Here is a 6013-nt window from a genome sequence, read left to right on the forward strand (position 1 = left end):
TCCGAGTTGACCACTCCACTAAGCGTTGGCACGCTTAGTCAATCCTGCAGAATTTGTCTTGTAATCTCCTTTATCCTTTTTTATGCCTTCAATTCCAATTTTAACTTGATTTTTGCCATCTTTGCCTCATATCTTCCCTTTTGGCCGAATATGCAATAAAATCATATGATTAGGAATGTTTTGGCTTGAAAAGGAAGATTAAATCACTATAAAATTGTGATAATTGCAGAATTATCACTAAAAGTACCAAGACCACAACGTTGTATCCTAAAAACTCCTATGCTGAAAATACCAAGCCTTAAGGAATCCTACTAGTAAAGAATCCAACATAGTTAGAAGCCTCCACCCCTGTTGTGCCATAAGAGCCAACTTAAACTCATACAAGGACCTAAACCCCAAACCCCGCACTGATCGAGCACTAGTCCATGGTTCAGAGTATCGAAAATCGGCTGCTACGTATCTGGATCGGCCAGTGCTGATCCGATAAAAACATCCAATACCCTATATAATTAGAGATGATTTGGTATTGCCGATAATATCCATATTATCACTGATACAATAATATTATCACTTGTATCTGATAATACCGCCTAAAATATTCGATCTTATCGGTGTGAATATGTTAAAAATGAAGTTATTGAAGTATGGTTGGGAGAGCAAGAAATTACAGAAGGGGAGATAAGATAATTATTTTTTAGCATTGTGGAGGGATATAATGACAGTTCAAGCTTAAGAAAAAGAGATAAAGATAAAGTTTTATAGGTTCAAAGTTTGATTAGGAAATGTAAGAGAATAGAACAAATGAGTGAGAAATTCTCTCTTCTTCAGCTCATGGTGAAAACTCTTGTCGAGAGTGATACTGACAAAGTGGCTTAAAATTTCTTTTTGTCTCTTCTTTACCATTTTCTTAATTAAATATTTATTTTCAAATATAATATACATTCAATATGTTTTGTTAAATATATTGAATTATTCATTAAAAACTCTATCAAAATTAATTTCAATTGAAATAAAAAACGTTATAGGAGGAATGTTGTTGATGTTGATGATGGCGATCATTTTGAATACGATCGGCGATCCGCTTTCTTTTTACTATGCATGTTCATTTTAAGCATTTTTATAATTAATTTATCGATATTTCATGTTATAAACGGTTTGGTTTGTAAATTTATAGTATTTGTGATTCTTAATAATTTTTATAATTTTACTAATTTTTAAAAAAATTTTAAGCATTATGTTATACATTTGCTTCGTATCATCCGATAATGTCCCGATACGTGGTGACCAATGTGGAACAATACCGATCGATATTATCGCCTATCCGTGACTTTGAAGCACCACATATGACACAACTAAGCTCATGCCACCCAATAAACTCTTCTCTCCCTCCTGTTATGCTAGCAAAAAATTGTCATTGTTGATTCTAACTTATACAATAAATAATTCGAAAGCTGAAAACAAGACATAGCATAAGTAGGCATCGGCTGCAAGACAACCTTAATCAACACCCCTTTCCCAACTTGAGACATGAGTTTCAAATTTCATTTACTCTATCCTACACTAGATCCTGAATATACTGAAACACCACCCACTAGATTTACCCCACACTGCTGAAAGCCCCAAATATCAGTCATGATGTGCAACTAATCAAACCCTTAACACTGCAGCTAACTCCCTCTTCCACGCTTCATCTGCTCCACCACTCACAACCACATTTGATTTTTGTAAATTGATGACATGTCCGGATGCCAGTGCATAGACCTCCAAATCCTCCTAATCTACCTCATATGATCCCCATAGCCTTACAAAACATCACCGTGTCATCAGCAAATAGAATATGGGAAATCGGTGGTGCTTGTGGAGCTACTTGGCCCCCTCTTTCAAATGCCTGGATTAAACTTGAAAAAGCCTCAGTTCAAAATATAATAAGATAGGGAGGAAGAGGATCCCCCTAACTCCGAATGAAAAATCTAAAAACTTCACCATTCAAAGTTAGTAAGACACAATAGTGAATAACAACATAATAAGATTGACTAACCTATGATTGAACCCTAATTTAAGCAATACACCTCGAGAAATGGGCACTCCACCCTACACACTTTGCTTATATCTAACTTTAACGTCATGTGCGTCCTGACAATGTTTTAAGATGATGATTGAGCTTGAAAGCTGATAATATGTCGTCAGTGATCAAACGACCAGGAATGAAAGCAGACTGAGACTTGGATACGATAGAATCAAGCATAAGATTGAGATTATTAGCTACACACTTTGATGCTATTCTGACAATGGCATTACATAAGCTTATTTGACAAAGATGGGAAATAGTTTCAGGGATATCACATTTGGGGACATGAACTACATAGGTATAATTGAATTTATGCAACAGGATATGCTCATTTAAAATACGAAGGACAATAGATATAACATCACAACGAATAAACCACTTTTGTTGAAAAAAATAGAGAAGATATACCATCGGAGCCAGGAGACTTAAGTGGGAACATACCAAAAACAACACTCTTGATTTCCGCATCAGTGAATTGTGCAACAAGGGCCCAATTCATTTCCAAGGTTACCTGTTATTAAATAGTCGATAGCACCTCAATTATGACAAAATTTGATGGTCAAGAAGAATAAAAAATTCCTCTAAAATACCTCAGTAGAATCCCCTGTATGTCATCTTTATTCTCCTTCCATACCCCTGCCTCATTTTCTAGATGAACAATCGTACTATGCCCATGGCAAGTAGATGTATAAGTATGAAAAAAATGTCGCATACTGTCTCCATTGACCAACCAATGATTCTTGCTCTATCGTTGCCATTTCAGTATGTCTCTTACCTGATGGTCTCAATTCTTTTTCGAATATCCTCCCTGTGCTCCTCTATCCCAATCGGTACCGCTCCTCTAATCGTATAAGATCCTGTAGGGGCTTCACAAAACAGTCTCTATGAAGAAGCTTCAAACGATACACCTAAATTTTTTGAAATAGCCTACTGCCAGGATCATCCCAACTTGATCAACCTATGCTTCCTCCACATCCTTTACACATTCTTCTGACTGTGTCCATTTAGCCTCAAACCAAAACTGTACCTTCCTTCGACGGCCTTGATTATTTTCTCCCAAATCTTACTTGATTACTTACATCGATTGATCATAATATGATGTTACGAAGTGAGTAATGGTAGTATTCAAACACGAACAATTCCAGTTCGGGTTGGCACACGCTCTGTCCAACCTTGCCCAGACTGTCTCCATTCCTTGTGACCGATTACACCACGTACACCTTTGACCATGAAAGCCTAAATCACACAAATTACACTTGTCCAGAGTTCTGAAAATCATCAATCTACCACTGAGGACATGCTACCCCCATTTTTTCATGACAAGACAAATTTCATCAAAGTCCCCGACACAAAGCCATGGAGCATCAAATTGAGAACTTAACTGTTGTAGTCATTCCCACATAACTTTCCCTTGTGTCACATCAGGCTCTCCATAGAATCCTTTATACCTCCAATTTGTTGAATGTGGAGCCGCCAATACATTAACATCTGTATAATTTACAGAAAAGGATCTCAGTTGAACCATATCTGCCTACTGATGGCACCCTTCAAAACATATTCAATCTCTAAGGTACCCGATCGGGTCTATAATTTCTACATTTTGCTTCATAAACAAACAACAAGAGCCAACGAAATTCTCGGTCCCAATCTTCGAGTTTACAAACTGTTGAAGCACCCCCAAGCCTCGGCAATTCCAACTTATCACACTCATGGCGACTGGCGGGGATGTGACATAGCCTCTGGCATCAGAATATTATTTGATGCTTCTTGCAAATCTAATTCATCTACTAATGCCCTCTTTAATGGTCACTCATCTGCCACCATACCTCGCTTCCACTTACCCATACCAAACCAAGACACCCTACTCACTCTGCTATGACCTCGTCTCAAACCCCGACGGACCTCATCCTAACCCATTGCAAAAACCACCTGAACCAATTAAGCGATAACATATTTTAGAATAAATTACAAATTTTGGGTTTCAGAATATAAGTTAATAATAAATTTGAATTTTTCATATTTTCAAATCAATAAATTTACAAGTCTATCCAAAATTTGGGCTTATGTATTTCATATGTCAATCCAAAGTAAACAAAAATTTTCTATTTGGATCAATAATTGGACAATGCATATTTGAGCATGGCCCCTCAGCTAATGGGTCTATGTTCAAACCCATGGTGTTCAAGCACAACAGAAGTGAGCCAGAGTTACTTAAGTCATGTTTAGCCAATAAAAAAGGACCTTCACCACATACAAATCATTGCATACATATTGCAAATCCACCATAAAAGCAAGTCTAGAAGATATCTGCCATGATAAAGCTCTGATCGCGAGTTCTATATTTTCATTGGTATCAAACCTAAATGTTTTCATACTATATTTCAAGCTAGTTCGTCATTTTTTTTTTCCACAAACCTAAATGCTTTATGATCATCCCATATTAATCCAATTAATAACACAAATAAGCACGAAATCACAAGATCGTGTATCACACAACATATATGACATCTAATATCACATAATATCATATATCCAAACCAAAAAAATTATATGTAAATATAATGCAATAGAAATGGACACAAGCGCAACCAATGAAAAATAATTCTTGTTTGAAAAGTCATTACCAAATCTCAACTAAAATTAATCTTCTTAGAAAATATACAGAAAATACCAGAAAAACTGGTCCAATCGACCGCCCACGTTGCCAGGCGTGCTTGCGCATAGACACCATTGTCTGCTGCACATGGGCCCGGCATGTAGTCCCATGCCGCGTGCACTGGTAGGCTAAGCATGCACAGGCTTTCACCCGCATGTATGCTTGACGGCGTGCAAGTCGGTTTGTGTCGGCTGGTAGTTCAGCTACGTCTTTTTTTTTCTATAATTTTTGAATTTTCAAAAAGTATACAATTTTAAAAAATTTCTCATGCACAAACTAAAAGAAAAATTAAACACAAAATTTTCTAAATCTAAATATGCAATAAAAACAATAAAATCATACTTTCAAAATCAATGAAACACATAAGCATGCTGGTAAACTATAAACATATTGAATTCAATGCCTATACCCTGAACTGAGTTCATATACAACTTGTAGGAAGCGGATTGGCCAAGAAAGCACATCGAAAGCGGGAAAAAGCAAAATTAAAAGAAATAAACGTGTATTAAACCCGAATAAAGGGTGTATCCTTGATCTTTTTCAAGAGTTAGGTGTACAAATAGTAAAATAATAGGCCAAAAATTATAAAAGAAAATTGAGAGGATCCAAGAAATTAAACCGGATTCTTAACCTTGTCGTTTTTCTTCGATATGCTTCTAGCGTTGACTCCTCTGCAATCGGATCCATTCTTGTCCAGATTTCAATTTTGAAATCCTCCAAAAATGTCCACTCTAATCACCGGGGATCACCTCCTTCTCGTGTTGGCAAGACAAGAAGTGAAAAGGGAGAATGGAACACACGCTGTTAGATTAATGATTTGCATTCTCTTCTCGTTTCTTGTTTGATTCAAAAGAACGAAGAAGAACAAGCATGGAGAGATTAAGTAGAGAGAAAAAATGTGGTTAGATAGAGGAGATGCTGATTGTGTGCGTTGTGTGAAAGATAAGAGAGTTGATAAGTGTTTTTGGACTAGTCTTAACGCAGTAGGGTTTACCTAGCTTATCTAAACTCTTTTACCTCTCAACCCACAAAACTCTAGCTAATTTTTAGCTCAAAAAAGCTACAAAAAATATCTAATGCCTTCCCTCCAAGACAAGGTGTCAAACCGGATCATGAGCTTGGTTTTTGATGGATAAGGCTTCAAAAACTCAAGCCCATGTTTGATGGAACTTAAATTAAATCTAATTTAATTATAAGCCCATCATTTTAAAGTCCATGTCTTTTAATCCAATTAAATGACCAAAACCCACTCTCTCTTCTCCTCTATCTTTGGAAATCATCAGTAGTCT

General features: G+C 36.4%; 1 long non-coding RNA gene across 3 annotated transcripts; it reads right to left on the reverse strand.

Annotated features, from left to right (window-relative positions):
• Positions 1-1361: 1361 nt before the first annotated feature.
• LOC105164392 (uncharacterized) lies at positions 1362-5999 on the reverse strand. Of its 3 annotated transcripts, none has more exons than XR_848022.3 (3): positions 5356-5850; positions 4740-4943; positions 1362-3997 (listed from the first exon to the last, which is right to left on the reverse strand). It is a non-coding gene; the product is annotated as an uncharacterized LOC105164392 (long non-coding RNA). The 3 variants fall into 3 exon arrangements; XR_848021.3 differs by lacking the exon at positions 4740-4943 and having other exon boundaries at positions 1362-2579; positions 2659-3997; positions 5356-5761; XR_002287310.2 differs by lacking the exon at positions 4740-4943 and having other exon boundaries at positions 5356-5999.
• Between the last annotated feature and the right edge of the window lie 14 nt (positions 6000-6013).

The sequence above is a fragment of the Sesamum indicum genome, linkage group LG6 (genome assembly GCF_026168435.1).
Source record: "Sesamum indicum cultivar Baizhima isolate 11 linkage group LG6, ASM2616843v1, whole genome shotgun sequence".
Lineage (NCBI taxonomy): Eukaryota > Viridiplantae > Streptophyta > Magnoliopsida > Lamiales > Pedaliaceae > Sesamum > Sesamum indicum.